Source organism: Chiloscyllium punctatum, chromosome 45, assembly GCF_047496795.1.
Source record: "Chiloscyllium punctatum isolate Juve2018m chromosome 45, sChiPun1.3, whole genome shotgun sequence".
NCBI lineage: Eukaryota > Metazoa > Chordata > Chondrichthyes > Orectolobiformes > Hemiscylliidae > Chiloscyllium > Chiloscyllium punctatum.
The window spans coordinates 52286959-52306552 of NC_092783.1; the positions used below are offsets into that span (position 1 = coordinate 52286959).

The following is a 19594-nucleotide window of genomic DNA, read 5'->3' on the forward strand; positions in this document are numbered from 1 at the left end:
TATTACTATAGCCTTTATACCCTTTACTTAGTTTGTTATAGAAAATATTTTATTTTACTTTAAGTTACTTGCTGTAACCTTACTTCTGTATTACTAATTATAAACTGGTGTTTAGTAGAAAGTGGAAATTTTTCAGTGCTTCTCTTGCTGAATCATTTGTTTCCCGCTGTCTCCCCTCACTTTGTTGCATTTGGTTCCTGCTATCTCTTCTTGTGCTATTTTTGTATATGGTTCCCAATCTGGGAATGTGTTATTTGTGTAATTGCATGGTGTGGGATGAGTGAACTATCCCCATGGAATGCTAATAGTGAAGGGGAGGGGAAGACTTATTTGGTGGTGGTATCCTGTCTCGCCCAATATTTACATTTTGTTTTTACAAATCCATCTCTTTTTTTTTTAACTACCATTTTGTCTTTTATAGTCATAGAGATATACAGTATGGAACAGCCCCTTCAGTCCAACTTGTCCATGTCGACCAGATATCCTAACCTAATCTACTCCCATTTGCCAGCACTTCACCCATCTCCCTCTAAACCCTTCCTATTCATATACCCTTGTAAATATTGTAATTGTACTAGCCTCCCCCCACTTCCTCTGGCAGCTCATTCTATCCACGCACCGCCTCTGTGAAAATGTTGCCCCTAAGGTCTCTTTGTTTAAATTTTTCCCCTTTCACCCTAAACCTATGCCCTCTAGTTCTGGACTCCTCCACCCCAGGAAAAAGACCTTGTCCATTTACCCTATTCATGCCCCTTATAATTTTATAACCCTCTGTCAGGTTACCCCTCAGCCTCTGAAGCTCCAGGGAAAACAGCTGCAGCCTGTTCAGCCTCTCCCCATAGCTGAGATCCTCCAACCCTGGCAACATCCTTGTAAATCTTTTCTGAACCCTTTCAAGTTTCACAACATCTTTCTGATCGGAAGGAGAGCAGAATTGCACACAATATTCCAAAAGTGGTCTAACCAATGTCCTGTATAGCCGCAACATGACCTCCCAACTCCTGTACTCAATGCTCTGACCAATAAATGAAAGCAAACCAAATGCTTTCTTCACTATCCTGTCTACCTGCGACTCCACTTTCAAGGAACTATGAACCTGCACTCAAAGGTCTCTTTGATCAGCAGTATTCCATAAGGACCTTACCATTAAGTGTATAAGTCCTGCTCTGATTTGCCTTTATAAAATACCTCACATTTACCGAAATTAAACTCCATCTGCTAATCCTCAGCCCATTGGCCCATCTGATCAAGATCCCCTTGTATTCTGAGGTAACCTTCTGGGTTCCATTGCCATCTGTTCCATTTGATCCTCCTTCCCCCTCACTCTACAGCAAGTATATATTAAAAAAAACATTTTGCAGCTTCTTAGTTCTGAAGCAGAGTCATATCAGACTCAAAACCTTAACTCTATTTTTCTTTCTCTGGATACTGTCAGACCTGCTTATGTTCTCCAGTATTTTCTCTTTTTATGACTGATCTAATATGTCTGATCATATTCTTGACAGAAGCATGGATCCTGTCTTTCATCCCCAGTTTAGGTTTTACCACAATCTATGCTTGTGTTTCAGTGTACTGAAAAGGGGCTTGCATTTATAAAGTGCCTTTCATAACTATTAGACCTCCCAGAATACTTTACTGCCAGTGCACAACTTTAGACACTGTTGTGATGCAGGAAAAACATGGCAGCCAAGTTGTATGTGGCAAACTCCCACAAACAGCACTGTGTAAAAATTACCAGTTGTTTATATTTTGCAATGTTGGTTGAGGGATAAAGTATATTTTAATGGAAGAGAGAGCAATTCAAGAAAGGAATTTGAGAATTTGAAAGTATTCAGTCTCTCTCTCTTTGTTCCTTGCACACATATGGGGGCTTTAGAAGGCCTTTCAACAAGCACTGGAATGGATCTACTGGGCAATGTTCCCCACAAATGTGTCAGGCAGGCCTCCAGCTGTTGCAGCAACACATTGGGAAAAGATGTGCCTACTGATCAGATTTTAAACGTTGAACAAATGGTGTGGAAACTTAACAGTTTTGAAGCCTCTCTGAATTTCTGAGGTAAAATGGCAGTTTCCCTTTTTTTATCTTTCCATTCCCCACTCGTAGAAATCATGCAATTTGAAAAGTATTTCTATAATAACTATAAAACAATTATTACTATTTTACAATTGTTCTGTGTGGTACGAACCTAGAGAAATGTTTCAGATTTACAGTTGAACTGCATTGTGATAGATTTTTGTGAAGGGCAAAGTTTCTGAATTTACAATCTGTTTTACTAAGCTCACCACAATCATAACATGCACATGTGTTAGTATTTCCAGAGAACCACTTTAATTAAACATCAACATTGATAAGTAAAAGTCTAGCTCTCAGAACTAGGTGTATTGGGAATTTCATAGTTCTGAAGTTCCCAGGAAACGTCAGCGATTTAGTTTAGGATTTCTTCAACTACCCTTTTTGCTTAATCTGAAATATTTTTCCACCATAATAAAACTCTTTCTTAACACTAACATTGTAGTACTGAAGATAAGAGATATCTTTTGCATAATAAAGCATAACAACTAAATAGCAGTGTTTTGTTTTTGCAGGATTTTGAGGCTGCTACATTCAAATATTCCATAAGCCTACTTTTTGTTTTGTGAAACACAAACTTCCCTGGAAAGTATTACTTTATTTTAGTGTGCACTCTTACACTGATTAACATTGGGCCAGTTGTACATTTTATCAGCGTAATATTTTTAAGAGTGAATAGTAACATTAGTTTCATGTTAGTTTCTTAATTTTATACAAGGAGAGTATGATTAAGATTAGGGCATATTAATGCCAGCCATAACATAGCAGGAGGGTCAGCGGAGATTCAGTTGTGTAAAATATTGAGATTCTTCTCTTACCACCCAGAACAGACTGCAGTTTAGAACCTGTGCACTATATGGAATATTAATTATTATTTCTGTGCATACAGTCAGTTACTAACTGGAATGTTTTCACGGGAAAATTAAACAGACGCTTCATGCAAATAGTAGAAAGGAAATTAGCCAAGAAAAACCCCTTGTGATAGACTGAGAACAAAACTTGTACAATGCTATAACTCCATTTTCTTTAATTCCCTCATAATCTTGAACCTGAATGTGGATGGAAACTGAAGAAATCAATTTTGAAAATGAGGCCTCAGTTTTTCCATCCAATTTTTCAATGTCATAAAATTTCCATAAGTAGCTATAGTACACAGAAAGGAAGGCTACAAGTTCCATTCCTGATCCTGAATCTCATTGAATTCCTGGTTCAGGTGAGTGGAATCATAGATGCCCTATAATGCAAAAAGAGGTCATTTGGCCCATCAAGTCTGCACCGATGCTCCAAAGAGCATCCCAGCCAGACCCAACCCCATCCCCATAACCCCACATTTACCATGGCTCATCCATCTAGATTACACATCCCTAGAGACCATGGACAATTTAGCACGGCCAGCTAACCTACCCATTTTTGGACTGAAGGAGGAAACCAGAGCTCCTGGCTGAAACCCGCGCAGGCATGGAGGATGTGTTAACTGTACACAGACAGTCACCTAAGGTTAGAATCGAACCAAAGTCCATGACATTGTAAGGCAGCAGTACTAACGACTTCTAAACAGGAATCCGTATCGGGCCTTCTCTCCATGATTGATTAATTGCAAACATTCAGAGTTGAGCTTTATTCTCAAACAATAACAACTGTTGGGTATCAGTGTGCAGCTACTATCCAAGAACTCCAGCAAGGAGTTGCCACCTTCAGGAACAGAGAAAAAGGATATGTTTATATATCTGAAAAAATTACAAATTCTTTAATGATTGTATTGGAGCAAATGTCTCTGTGAAGAACAACACATAATGAAGATTAGGGCAGCTCAGTAGCATAATGATTAGGACTATCTTCTTTTCCACCTATCCACTCCACCCTCTCCTCCTTGACCTATCACCTTCATCTCCTCCCCCACTCACCCATTGTACTCTATGCTACTCTCTCCCCACCCCCACCCTCCTCTAGCTTATCTCTCCATGCTTCAGGCTCACTGCCTTTATTCCTGATGAAGGGCTTTTGCCCGAAACGTTGATTTCGCTGCTCGTTGGATGCTGCCTGAACTGCTGTGCTCTTCCAGCACCACTAATCCAGTATTTGATTTTCAGCATCTGCAGTCATTGTTTTTACCTTAATGATTAGGACTGCTGCCTCAGTGTCTAGTACCTGGGTTCATTTCCAGTCTTGGATGACTGCCTGTGTGGAGTTTGCATGCTGTGTCCCCATGTCTGTGTGGGTTCCTGCAGAGTACTCTGGTTTTCTCCCACAGTGCAAAGGTGTGCAGGTTAGGTGGATTGCCCATGCTAAGTTACCTCATAATGTCCATGGATGTGAAGGCTAGGTGGATTAGCAGTGGTACGAGAATACAGCGGGTCTGACTGGGATACTCTTTTTGAGGATCGGTGAGAATTCGATGAGGCAAATGACCTCTACCTGCACTGTTGGGAATTTATTATTTAAAAAAAGCTACATTAGCTGTGATAACATGTCCCTTACCTCCATGTAAATCTTAATGCAAGCTTATTGGAGATTGACTGACTAAAGGATACTGCAGTTTGTTTTTAAAAAGTGATAAATGTAGATTTCAATTAGGAAGCCAAGGTGAAAGACTAAGTTAAAAATCTCACAACACCAGGTTATAGTCCAACAGGTTTAATTGGAAGCACATTAGCTTTCGGAGCATCGCTGCTTCATCAGGTGATCGTGGAGGACTCGATCCTAACACACAGAATTTATAGCAAAAATTTACAGTGTGATGTAACTGAAATTATACATTGAGAAATTGATTGTTAAGTCTTTTATCTGTTTGAATACCATATAGTTTCACTTCTTTCATGTGTAAATCACAAAACCTTTTTTTAAAAGTTGCATTCTCAGGTTCACTGTTAACAATGGTGATAGCTAGACAATGTTGAAGGTGTTGGCCCCCTCCTCTGTCTATGCCATCTTGTCTAGATTGATTCTAATCTAAAAAGTGAGATAACGGAGTTTTACATGAATGCATGCAGTTTTTGAGCAAAGTACAATGTAACCCAGGGTTATAGCCGGAGGAAAAGGCTTAACGAAGTCCTCATGAGCAAGAGTTACTTTTGTGTTGCGATTAGTGCCATATTTGAGTGGTGCATAAGCTTTTGGGCATATTTTGTTGGGAAGGTAAATAGTTAAAAAGAAATTGCTGGAAAAGCTCAGCAGGTCTGCTAACATATGTGGAAAGAGAAGCTTGAGTTAACATTTCGGAAAATTTTTATTTCAGATCTTGTTTTAAATGAACAGCCACGTGCTTTGTACGTTTCTAACGTGCAGTGTTGGCAGCGTGAAGAGTTGGCTCCTGGATACTGAAAGTTGAGCCCTCATCTCAGTGATGTTGCAGTGTGATTACTGGCTTCTGTTCACTTACAGGTAGTGGAGTTGAAGAATATCTAAGGTTGGAGACTGTATTGGAAAATACGTACTGCAAAAATACAGTTGCAATGGACTTGGTGGCAAATGATGGTTTGGTGTTTGCCTCCGTGTCTTTTATCTGTTGACACTCAGCTTTGCAAACAACACTTCTATCTGCAGTGAAGGTGAAATCAATGTCTTAGCTTGAAAAGACAGGGGTGAAAAAAGACATTTCTGACCATCCATTGGACCTTGCTTGGTCGATCGTAAAAGGTGTTCTAATCAAGTATGGGTATTACTTCCTAACTATCCCTGATTTGTTCCGGTCTTGGACCTGGTTTGTACTTCGTGCTTGCCTTGGGAGGGATTTGCATTCGTTAACCCCTCCTCCTCCAGCTGGCGGTGACAGTGGGCTGCTGTCAACGGGCTATTTAAAGGCGGCACGGTGCTGAGGCTGAGGATTGCTGTCGCTTTGCTGCGGACAAAACGCCGGCTTCAGTCGGCGAAAAGGAGCAGGACCTTTCCGTCTCTGGCTGCTGCAGACAACCTTATGTATCTCTGTGCGCCTCCGTTTTGTGTCCGTGCTCGCTCCTAATTACAACGCAAGCCGGGTAGACGGAGCAAATCAGTTTGAAATCTAGAACAGCATCGCCTTACAAATCCCCCTCCTCCCCCCATTCTCTCTGTCTGCTTGCAGTTGCCTGGTAGGTTACATATTGCGCGACGCAGTTGTTTTGTTTAAAGTTGCGATTTTTCTACTGTGCCCGAAATTAATTAGAATGAATTTGTATGTTGTAAGGTTTATACTGCAGTGCCTATTTATTAATGCCGACATGTAGAGATGGAACGTTATTTTAATGTAATTTTACCGTATCCCCCGAGGGACCAAGATATTGTTTTAATTGGAGCTGCTACTTCCTCTGTGCTGCAGTTTATTAAGTACAGCGGTAATTAGCAATGAAACTGAATTTCCCACTATTTCTTATTGCCCGGAATTTCGCCAGGTTATGCAGTGATCTTAAGGGCGGTTGCAGGATTTATTTTAAAGACTGCATTTACTGTAATTGTTCATCTGGCTGAAGAGGATCTGTATAGACTTGCACCCTCTTTACTTTTAATTTGTGTCTCAGAGAATCGGTCTATTTTTGGGGAAATGCTGCTTTTAAATGGGCATGTTCGTCTCTTATTCTCATTGCAGTCCACTGGTATGATCTGTACAAAATGCTGCATCGATCTTGTGTTCATGAAATACCTGACTGCAGGCACTCATAAGAAAATCATGTCTAAAACTTAGGATGGTTAAAGTTTCCGTGACAGATGTGGTTAAAAAAGCACATTCTGACAGTTGTCACCATTCTTAAATTTAGCATGTGGACACACACTGGTACAAAAATGTGCACATTTTAATTATGGATTTGTCGTATTTTTTCTTTAAAAGTACATTTGAAAATGTGATTTGTATCTTAATGCATCAGAAATCTATGTATGATGTTAATGAGGTAAACTAGACATTGTAATAAATATGAAGTTCAAACATGTATATTAGTTCTTCAATTGTTCTATAGTCAGCTTATTCAAACAAAACTACCTTTGCACTATTCAGTAAAGGAAAAGAAGTCACCAAATCTGCTGGACAACACTCCTTGGAGAGAAGTAGTTAACATTTTTAGATCAATATTGTTTTGGCCTAAATGGAAGAATTTAGAAAAGTAATATTTTTTAAAACCAGTGCAGCCAAAGGCAAAAAAAAAGGAGGAACGGAAGAACAAAGAAGGTTAATGATTGACAGGAAGACAGGTGTGATTAAATGACGAAGGGAATAATTTTATGAAGCGAAAGGAGGTGGTAACAGGACCAGTAAAGACAGCATGTGTAAAGGAAAAAAAACAGTACCAGTACCAGTCCCAGCATCTCCTGTCTGATAAAATGGACAGTAGTTATAACCTAATACACTGTACTTTTGAATTCAAATGCAGTGTGTGGAAGATGATAGTGTTTGAAGTGTGGTACATGCAGGAGGGACCATCCATAATGTTCGTTCTTCTGTCTCTGTAGTGAGACACTACAGATGATTGAAAATTGATTTTTTTTAAAAAAAAATTATTTTACTCCTTTCCATCCTAGAATAATCTAATAAAAATAATTGCAGGTGTTTGCTTTCCTGTTTACATATGCAATTAAAATGATGTTGAATTATGCGTGCTTACTTCACCTCTTTGATTTAAAAAAAGTTTGATAGTTAATGATTAGTATTCTATTCAATCACTTGCTTGTTGCTGTAATGCTTTATGCATCAGATGTCATGGCACCTTTTTTATAAAACTGCACATCTGCTCTCCGAGCAACAACCCAGAATCTCTGTCAAACTTGTTTATGCTGTGAATGAGAAGACCAGTTCCATGATCCTCAAATATGTACCAGAAAGAATGAAGGAAAAATGAACTTCAGAATTCTCATTTCTATTTTTGAAGTTCGATTGCATTAACTTTGTGTTTTTGGTGAGAAAATATGAGTGGAATTAAGACCATGATCTCCTGCTTGTCAGTAGATTAAGTGTGCAATCATACCCACATGCCTGCCTCATGGTTTTCAGTGAGCAACATAAACCTTGCATTGTTATGAATCCATAATTGGAGGGAGCTGACATTTTCCTCCATTCGCATTCAATTTAGGTTTCGTGAGAGGTATACAGAAAAATCAGCCAGTTGTCTCGATAGCTGGTTTGCAATGCAGATTGATGCCACAGTGTCGGTTCAATTCTTGCACCATGAAGGACTCTTCTTTTCGATCTCATCCCTAGCCTGAGACAGCGTGACCCTCCGGTTAAGTCACCACCAGTCTTGTCTCTATCTGAGAGAGTAGGACTACGGTGACTTTAGTGTCGAGTGTGGTCCTGGAAAAGCACAGCAGGTCAGGCAGTATTCAAGGAGCAGGAAAATCGATGTTTCTGGTAAAATCTCTTCATCAGGAATGAGGCTGGGAGCCTCGGGGATGGAGAGATAAATGAGAGGAGGGCTGGGGCTGAGGAAAGTAGATGAGAGTGCAACAGGTAGATGGAGGTGGGTGTAAAGTTAATAGTTGGAGGGACGGTGGAGTGGATAGGTGGGAAGGAAGATGGACAGATGGGACAGGTCATGAGAGCGGTGCTGAGCTGGGAGGTTAGAACTGGGATAAAGTTGGGGGGAGGGAAATGAGGAAACTGGTGAACTCCACATTGATGCCATGAGGTTGAAGGGTCCCTAGGCAGAAGATGAGGCATTCTTCTTCCTCCCAGGTGTCAGTTGGTAAGGGAGTGGCAATGGAGTAGGCCCAGGTGGAGCAACTCCCTGTGCCCTTGTGTCCCCATTTCAAAAATGATTCCTGAATGTTGCACACTGATTTGCACATTATAGTTGTTACATCTGCAGCAATTGTGAGTTTAGGTAACACAACATAATGTGGCTCCACACCAAACTCAAGTGAAAATGAAAGTTGGTATGAGATCTAAGGCTTGGTTATGAAACACAATAATGGGGCTCTGATAAATTTCTTAAAACTTAATCAACAATACATCCATGTCATTCCTTTCCATGCAATAGCATTTAGTACACAAAAATCATACAGAAAAGATGTAAATGTTGAAAATTGGAAACAAAAATACCCATTGAACACAGTTATCTGCAAATGTAAGTTTAATTTGGTTTAAACCTGTGTTGATTCGTTCTTGAAACAAATGTTCCAGGATCATGTGGAGAGGATAGCTATTCAGCAAAACAATAGTAAGTGTAGTAATAATTATTAATAGTACTTCAGCTAGCAGAATCTTGCACACTGCAGTGCTAAGACATCTTTAATTATAGCTTAATAAAATCTATGCATTAATAAAAATGTTCATGGCCAAGAAAAAGCCATATCCACGTCCCTGCCTGCTAATTATATTCCCTAAACAATGACTAACCCTAGTTGCTTTCTGTAATCTGAGAGGTTAACTGTGTTTAATGTCACACTGCTATGAATGTTTGAGATGCACCTACAGGGTTTTGGTGCCTTTACAAATTTACAAACATTAAGGAACTAGATTTAGCAGCATAAAATTCCAGGAGAAAGATCACATTTGCAGCATAGAAGCATGTTAATCGTTTCTTGAATCTATTTATGCCACTCATTAAATCTGTTACCATTTTTGAGCAGACATAGTTCCACCTGATGACTGCTACCGGTCCTCAATTTCTTCAGGTGATTTTTCTTTTCATTTGGGTTCAAGAGCTTTGCAAGCTCTACTTCATGCTGCAAATTGGGTGCAAGTTGTTCACAGATTTTGGTCCAGTAGTAATAAAGTGAAAATAATGAAAAGCTATTGCGTAAGTTTATCTAAGTATTTGTGCCTAGTCAAACTCTTGTACCCAAATACTGACATGGATACTGAACCTCCTTAATTTTTAACTAGAACTGTAACTAGTACTGTATTTGAAAAACAATAATAAAACTGTTCTAAAGAAGAAAAATGCACAGATTGGCTGACATTCATTACTTATTAGATGTTTAATACGAAGATATGTGATGCACTCTGCTAAGAGAGTAAACGTGACTGTCTTTAAATGTCAATGCAGGAAAAATATTTTAATGTACGTCTTGGTCTGAATGTTGTGTTCAGCAGTTAAAAAAACCAGATAGCCCCAAAGGTACAGTAGTGCTTGTGGCATGAATTTCCCTTCTTTGCTGGTGCTAACTTGATTCCATTCCATTCAGCAGTGTGGTTTAACTCAGATGACGGAGCCAATGAAATCGAAGGTCTATCGTAGACAGTATGCCAGGATATTAAACAAAACACTGATTATTCTTCACTTTTTAACATTTTTACAGCTAGACAAATGTTAGGACATTTACCCTGAAGGTAAAAGCTGAAATATCATTAAACTTACGTAAAATGTTTTTTTTTCCTTTGGAAAATTTGTTGATTATTATGGTGACTGCATTTAAAATTTCACAAGCCCAAAACCAGTTTTTTTCAGGGCCAGAGAGATTGTTCAACCATGATTATGAACTTAGTACAATACAGAAAAACAAGTTACACATCACTCAAATTGACGCTTTGTTGAAGCATGATCAATGATGCAAATCTGAGAGTTCATGCCAGTTCGTGTGATTTCAGAAGTTAGCTATCTGGGGGTTTATTTTAAATTTTAAAAAATTGGTGAAATCACTGACTGCAATCACCTTAAACTGTGAATACGTATTTTTCAGAATTTATTAATGTCACTATTATAATGGCTGCAAGCATCACCATTTTGTTTCTGTGATTACAATGTTACAAATCCAAATCTGGAGTAAATGTTGAAAATAGAATTGGATCATCTAATTTGAATATCATAAAATCTAATTTTGTGTATGGCGAGGGAAGAATAATCACCAGAAATTGATAGGAGGGATGGCCTTTGTATGGGGAGTGACATTATGGGAATTGATCCTTAGTTCCAAACCCCTATGTACACTGAGTCTTATGGCGATGCTTTTAACCCAAGTTTTTTTTTGTATGATATTTGACAAAGACACTGATGATACCCCTTGTGCTTTCCAGCAGGGATCATTCCATAGCTCTCAGAAGTAAGGTTGACACACTCTTTGTTCTCAATTTTTAAATTGTAGCTACTGTTAAAATTAGCTAACTTGGTGTAGACTAGTCTTCAAAGCAGGGATTTACGTTTTAGTGAAGCCCAACACAAGTTGGAGGAACTTTAATCATTTCTGCTTAGGCTTTTGATCTCAACATTGAGGTCAACAACTTCAGAACTCTGTCTTCCATTTTGATTTTTCCAAATGTGTATTTTTTTCGGTTTTGCTTTTGGCAGAGTTGACCTACATTCTGCTATTAACACCTACTCTGAGCACATGCTTTGACTCTTCTCTACAACTATTAGAACTCCTGTTTCCTTTGTTCTGTGACATCTTTGATCTCTAATTCTTCCCTTCTGTTCCACTTTCTTTTCTCCTCCAGCTTTTTCAACTCCATATAACCCATCATTTTCCACTACTTTTTTTTTTCCATTTTAAAGAATCATTATACTACACTAACTCTGCACAAATGGTGCGTAGTCCTGATGAAGGGCTTTTGCCCGAAACATCGATTTTCCTGCTCCTCGGATGCTGCCTGACTGGCTGTGCTTTTCCAGCACCACTCTAATCTATACTCTGGTTTCCAGCATCTGCAGTCCTCACTTTTGCCATACATAGTGGGGCAGTGTGGTTAGTAGGCAACGTAGTTATCTACTTTGCCATGTGGGGACTGGTTTATTTTGATATGAGTTAGCAAGTAAAATTTGACTGTTACCTAGCATTGTGACACATTTGTTTTTTCAAAAGGGAAAACAACAGATTCCTAATTGCATAGCATGTAACACTACGGCAGACGAGAGATCAAAATGATGTGTGCGCATCTTTAATGATGAGGCAAGCCACATTTGAGTGACTTGCTTGAAGGATCTGTCAAGTTTACATTTTCCTTATTTTCCCACTCCTGCCAACTAGCCTTCTCATTTGACAACATATTTACAGCGTTCTGCTCTGGCTGTTTTGCAAATGACTCATTTTCAGATGTAGATTTAATTAGGAAATTATTAATTATTAACAATTCATTTTGTCTCAAGCTTTGTAAATCAGAGGTCCAGGCACTACTTACTGAATCACACTAAGCATTTTAGAGATTTCACAGACCCCAACATTTGAAGCAACGTTTGTAGGCATGAGCTGTGTCTGGTTCTGATGATGTATAAGTAGAAAAACATTTGCAAACTGAAAAGTAAGACAGAACAACTGAAATACCTCAGTGCATTCCAATAAAAATAATATCTATTATTCTATTTCTTTTGGTTATTGGCAAATAACAGAAAAGTGCAGATACACAGCAGACACGTGCAAAATGCTGTTCCACAGAGCAGGCGATCACATGGTGGTCCACTGGACAGTCCTTGAGCATCTTTGCGTGGATAATTAAACCATTCCACTGTCGGAGGAATAGGTGTTCTTTCACCTGCCATTTCATAAATCCCAGATGAATTTAAAATAAAAAGATGACAACAATGGAATTCAGTATTTACTTAAGTATTGTCATAGAATTTAAAAAGGTCCTCGAGTAGTAATATCTGGATTACTCCTGATGCTACAAGCCATTGAGGGCAGGAATGGGAGGATAGAGCAGATGAATCCATGGCTGAGGAGCTGGTGTATGGGAGAAGGATTCACGTTTTTGGATCATTGGAATCTCTCTTGGGGAAGAAGTGACCTGTGCAAGGTGGACAGATTGCACCTGAATTGGAGGGGGACTAATATACTGGCAAGGAAATTTGCTGGAGCTGCTTGGGAGGATTTAAAATAGTAAGGTGGGGGTGGGACCCAGGGAGGGAGTAAGGAAAGAGATCAATCTGAGACCGGTACAGTTGAGAACAAGTGAGTCAAACAGTCAGGACAGGCAGGGACAAGGTAGGACTAATAAATGAAACTGCATTTATTTCAATGCAAGGGGCCTAACAGGGAAGGCAGATGAACTCAGGGCATGGTTAGGAACATGGGACTGGGATATCCTAGCAACTACAGAAACGTGGCTCAGGGATGGGCAGGACTGGCAGCTTAATGTTCCAGGATACAAATGCTACAGGAAGGATAAAAAGGGAGGTAAGAGGTAGCATTACAGCTGTACTGAGGGATGATATTCCCAGAAATACATCCAGGGAGGTTATTTGGGTGGAACTGAAAAATAAGAAAGGGATGATCACCTTTATTGGGATTGTATTATAGATCCCCTAATAGTCAGAGGGAAATTGAGAAACAAATTTGTGAGAAGATCTTATCTATCTGTAATGGTAGGAGATTTTAATTTTCTAAAGATTGACTGACTGGGACTGCCATAGTGTTAAGGGTTTAGATGGAGAGGAATTTAAGTGTGTACAAGAAAATTTTCTGCTTCAGTATGTGGATGTACCTACGAGAGAAGGTGCAAAACTTGACCTACTCTCGGGGAAATAAGGCAGGGCAGGTGACTGAGGTGTCAGTGGGGGAGCACTTTGGGGCTAGCGACCGTAATTCTATTAGATTTAAAAAGTGATAAAAAGGATAGACCAGAACTAAAAGTTGAAGTTCTAAATTGGAGAAAGGCTAATTTTGATGGTATTAGGCAAGAACTTTAAAAAGCTGATTTGGGGTAGATGTTCGCAGGTAAAGGGATGGCTGGAAAATGGGAAGCCTTCAGAAATGAGATAACGAGAATCCAGACCCTAAATTCCTGTTAGGGTGAAAGGAAAGGCTGGCAGATATAGGGAATGCTGGATGACTAAAGAAGTTGAGGGTTTCGTTAAGAAAAAGAAGGAAGCATATGTTAGGTATTGATAAGATAGATCAAGTGACTCCTTCGAGGATAAAGACAGGAGAAGTATGCTTGAGGGAAATCAGGAGGGCAAAAAGAGGACATGAGATAGCTTTGGCAAATAGAATTAAGGAGAATCCAAAGGGTTTTTACAAATACCTTAAGGACAAAATGGTAACGAGGGAGAAATAGGGCCTTTGTGTGGAGCCGCAGAAAATGGGGGAGATACTAAATGAGTATTTTGCATCAGTATTTAATGTGGAAAAGGACATGGAAGATATAGAATATAGGGATAGAGATGGTGACATCTTGAAAAATGTCCAGATTACAGAGGAGGAAGTGCTGATGTCTTGAAACTCATAAAGGTGGATAAATCCCCAGGACCTGATCAGGTGTACCCTAGAGCTCTATGGGAAGCTAGGGAAGTGATTTCTGGGCCTCTTAATGAGATATTTGTATCATCGATAGTTACAGGTGAGTTGCCAGAAGACTGGAGGTTGGCTAATGTGGTGCCATTGTTTAAGAAGGGTGGTTAGGACAAGCCAGGGAACTATAGACCAGTCAGCCTGACGTCAGTGGTGGATAGTTGGAGGGAATCCTGAGGGACAGGATGTGCATGTATTTGGAAAGGCAAGGACTGTTTAGGGACAGTCAACATGGCTTTGTGCATGGGAAATCATGTCTCACAAACTTGATTGAGTTTTTTTGAAGAAGTAACAAAGAAGATTGATGAGGACACAGCGGTAGATGTGACCTATATGGACTTCAGTAAGGTGCTCGACAAAGTTCCCCATGGGAGACTGGTTAGCAAGGTTGGATCTCCTGCCATACAGAGAGAACTAGCCATTTGAATACAGAACTGGCTCAAATGTAGAAGTCGGAGGGTTGTTTTTCAGACTGGAGGCCTGTGACCAGTGGAGTACCACAAGGATCGGTGCTGGGTCCTCTGCTTTTCAGCATTTACATAAATGATTTGGATGTGAGCATAAGAGGAATAGTTAGTAAATTTGTAGATGACACCAAATTTGGAGGTGTAGTAGACAGCGAAGAAGGTTATCTCCAATTACAACAGGAACTTGATTAGATGGGTCAATGGGCTAAGTGGCAGATGGAGTTTAATTCAGATAAATTTGGGAAAGCAGGACTTGTACACTTAATGTTAAGGTCCTCAGGAATGTTGCTGAACAAAGAGACCTTGGAGTGCAGGTTCATAGCTCCTTGAAAGTGGAGTCGCAGGTAGATAGGATAGTGAAGAAGGCGTTTGGTATGCTTTCCTTTATTGGTCAGAGTTGGGAGGTCATGTTGCGGACATTGGTTAGGCCACTGTTGGATTATTGCGTGCAATTCTGGCCTCCTTCCTATCGGAAAGATGTTGTGAAATTTGGAAGTGTTCAGAAAAGATTTACAAGGATGTTGCCACGGTTGGAGGACTTGAGCTATAGGGAGAAGCTGAACAGGCTGGGGCTGTTTTCCCTGGAGTGTTGGAGGCTGCAGAGTGACCTATTAGACGTTTACAAAATTGAGGAGCTTCGTTGGGGTAAATAGGCAAAGTCTTTTTCCTTGGGGTTGGGGAGTCCAGAAAGTAGAGGGCATAGATTTAGGGTGAGAGGGGAAAGATATAAAAGAGACCTAGGGGCAAGTTTTTCATGCAGAGGGTGGTTCGTGTATGGACTGAGCTGCCAGAGGAAGTGGTAGAGGCTGGTACAATTGCAAAATTGAAGAGGCATTTGGATGGGTATATGAATAGGAAGGGTTTGGAGGGATATGGGCCTGGTGCTGTCAGGTGGGACTAGATTGGGCTGGGATATCTGGTCGGCATGGACGGGTTGGGCCGAAGGGTCTGTTTCCATGCTGTATATCTCTATGACTCAGCATTACAGCTCTGAAGAAACATTTGAGGTGCAGTTAAGGATGTGAAGATTAGGTTCCCCTACAGTGTGGAAACAGGCCCTTTGGCCCAACAAGTCCACACTGACCCTCCGAAGAGAGTTAACCCACCCAGACCCATTTCCCTCTGACTAATGCTGACTATAGGCAATTTAGCTTGGCCAATTCACCTGAACTGCACATCTTTAGACTGTGGGAGGAAACCGGAGGAAACACAGACACTGGGAGAATGTGCAAACTCTACACAGACTGTCACCTCAGGCTGGAGTCGAACCTAGCTCCCTGGCACTGTGAGGCAGCAGTGATTATCACTGAGCCACCATGCTGCCTGTAAATGGTAGTGTGAAGAAAGGAGGTTTCATAGCTTATTGATTTACTATCAACTTCTAATCATGATTTATGTGCACTATAGTGGTGAGCTCTTTGTTTAAACATCATGCACAGTGCCTGGTATGGAACAAGAATCTCTGCCACATTTGCTGCATAGAAAAAGGTTAGGCAGTAAAGGTGTTTGATTCACTGTTTTCTCTGGGCTTTTTCCTCAGGGAATCACTGTTAAGCTGAGGTTATTTTACTACTTGTATTGTGTATGTTTGATGACAAGTGGTCTTTTTGATGTATTGATGACACATGGACAAGATGATGGTCATCAGGAAGTGGGTAGCTTTAAAATGTTACAGATGATAATTGCTGAACCACAATGAGCATTGAGGAGATTTCACATGCCCCCATTATTGAAGAATCTCTAGCTGGTTTTAGGTGTGTCTGGTTCTGGTATTGTACCTTTTACAAAGCATTTGCAGACTAAAAAGTGATCATAAGGTACGACAACTGAAGCACCTCCGTGCATTCCAAGTTTTATTTTCTGTTTGAAAGTGAACACATTTGTTCATAGATTTATAATTATTATGTTATTTTCCCATCTATAAAACCTTATTTCCTGTTGCCATACTGTTGTGTTTTTTTTTCTCAATCATTAATTGCTTCTATACTGGAAATTACTTGTGGAAACCTGTATTTCTGTCATGAGAGCCTCTTCGTAATGGGTAATATTGTTCTTTTTTCTACTAGAGAAAACCTATAACGTTCCAATTAGGTCAATTTTAAGCCAGTAGACTTAAGTTTTATTACTTAGTTACAAGTGCTATTGAATTGATGTTTTATGTAAAGTATCCAAATGTATAACTTTAAAATGGAGATTGAACTATTGCTGCATCACATGAGGAAACAATCTCTTCAATCAACTGAAAATATATAAAACAAATTAGTGCACGTAAAATACAAACCAGAATTTATAACTTTTAAGGTAGGAATTGAATTTTGTCATTGTGCCTTGCTCCAATTTACCATGGCTTTTTCATCCCACTTCACACAAACGTGGTTTTTATATTGCATGCAGTTTAAAGTGTGGTCAAATCATAAGTTACATCAAGTTGAGTATAATGGTTAAGTGGAAACTAACTAATGCAAAAATGTGGGGCTCAGATTAATAGATGACATTTGAATTTGTGTGACTTCCACATTAATTGACATTACTGAGGTATTGTACAATGTTAACTGATGGATTACACTTGTGTCAATGTTTAAATGTGAATCTTCAAATTAGTTCAGCCTCCTAAAGGATCATGGTATGTGATTGATACCAACACACAATGATTGATTTAGTTTGGTTTTGGGCTGATTTTTTTTAATTCTTGAATTATGAAAAGTGAGATTTCACTGTGAAGTTCAACTTGGAATATTGATATTTATTCAAAATCAGTGCAAATATATCGATTTTTATTGAATGCTTCTGAAAAGAGAGACAGATTTCATGGTTTTATCAGGTCAAGTCCAAAAATGTCCCATTTCAAATGTTTCAAAAAAATAGTCCTGGTATTTGGTTGTGTTTAGGAGAACTTGTTTTAGATTGTTGTAATTTTTTTTATATACTTGTCACATTCCATTCAATTATAGGTTATTTTGTGGCAAACTCTTACTGAAACAGTTACCCAAGAATTTTGCTTTTTGGTACAAATTTGCTCGTGATTTCCATTTTATGCACCGGACTCAGTTCTGGATCATTTAAGTGCAATAATCTTGGAAGACATTCTCTTACCTCCTTTGTATTGTGGCAACAATTAATTTAAAACTCTCACTTTAGCTGTGTTTTGTGCTATGTGAATACAGTGTTCAGGTCAAGTTACATAAAGTAGATCACGGCTTGCTATTTCTGTCATCATCTGTGAATCTCAGTGCCTATTCGCTTAAAGACACTCCAGAGAGAATGGCAACCAGAATTGTACAGAGTATTCTAAAGGAAGAATCGTGTTAAACTTAAGAGGATGCAGTAAAGAGTTACAAGCATGTTGCCAGGACTGGAAGGTTTGTGTTATAAGGAGGTGCTGAATAGGCTGAGGCTTTTTTCCCCTGGAGCATCTGAGGGTTAAAATCGGAGGTTTATAAATTCATGAGGGGTGTGGACAGGGTGAATAGCCAAGTTCTTTTTCCAAGGGTGAAGGCATAGACTTAAGCTGAGAGGAAAGATTTTAAAAGGACCAGAAGGATAACTTTTTCAAGCAGAGGTTGGTGTGTGTGTGTGTGTGGAATGAGCTGTCAGAGGAAATGGTGGAGGCTGGTACAATTACAATATTTAAAAGGTATCTGGAGGGGTATATAAATAAGAAGGGCTTAGGGGGCCAAATGCTGACAAATGGGACTCTGTCAGGTTGGGACGTCTGATTGGCATGGATGAGTTCATTCAAAAGGTCTGTTTCTATGCTGTATGAGCCTGTGACTCCCTCCCTCTCTCTCTCTCTCTCTCTCTCTCTCTCTCTAAGTTGAACACTTTCAAAAATCATACTTTTATCAAATTGTGGTTGTAAGTTTTGAGATTACTGTTCTTAGTTCATGAACTAGATATTACTAACCTGTGTTTTCAGTGCTAATTTAATTTCTTCTAGCCCACCAGCACTGGTAGCTATTCTTAGTCTAATGATGATATCTCTCAAACTCTAGAATGTAACTGATCTATAGAGAAAATAGAAGTGGTGTTTATTTTGGGGATTACTCTGAACACAGGGTGATCAGAGCTATGCCTCCATGCTCAGTAGTCTGATGAGTGATATTTAAAGCATCTTTGTAATGTTTCTGCTCCTGTTGAATAAAATGTTTTAAAAAACAGCTGTCTGCTTTCCATACACTGTTCATTTTTAAAATGTTTCGAATCATAGACCAATCTTGTCAAGTGGGCATACTATTCACAGTGCTCTTCAGAAATTCACCTATGATGGTCATCTGATGGGCATTGCTGATAAAACCAAACTCAGAGCTACTTGAAGGAAGTAACTCATTGAAGTGAGAAAGCAAAATTAATACAAGGCAAGTATAAAATTATGCACTAATGATGAAAAAAGAAGTAATTCTTTTAGTCCTCACTACTGATAAGAATTGTGTTGGTAGTGACCAAGAATAAAGACACAGATCTTGATAGTCTTTGCTAAACAACATATCTGACAAATGCAGAGCAACAATGAAAGAATATTGAACTGCATGACAATAGAATATATGCTTGAGAAGATACCTACACTGTCAAGAAATTGTCGACAGATGATTTTGAGGACTGGTTCCTGTTGCAAAGATGAATTTAATTGCAAATTGTTTGAATGCTTAAATCCTCAAATATTTCTTTTTTGTTGTCAACCTTGATGTGAAAAGAAGAAAGTAACCACAGGGCTGCTAATACACATCTTAAAAATAATCTATGTCAAAACACAATGTGAAATATCACTTCATATCGTGACCAAACAAAAATAGGACACTGGGTTCAAACTAAATTGTGGCTTTAGGAAATACACTGGAAAGTAGCTCCTCTTGTAGAGAGTGATTAGGACTTTGAATGGACTCCTTCGTAAAAAGCGGACTATAAAAACATGATTAGGCAAATTTTAGGATGCTTA

At 39.2% G+C, this 19594-nt stretch overlaps 1 protein-coding gene across 4 annotated transcripts in view; it reads left to right on the top strand.

Annotated features, from left to right (window-relative positions):
- LOC140467429 (AMP deaminase 2-like) overlaps window positions 1-19594 on the top strand; it is a 180585-nt gene that overhangs the window by 71183 nt on the left and 89808 nt on the right. The window contains exon 1 of one of the 4 annotated variants that reach the window (XM_072563782.1): window positions 5908-6138. The exons of the other annotated variants lie outside the window; for them this stretch is intronic. The gene's annotated coding sequence lies outside the window, so the exon portion shown is untranslated. Of the gene's footprint in view, window positions 1-5907; window positions 6139-19594 lie in introns of those variants that run through there. 4 annotated transcript variants of the gene reach the window in all.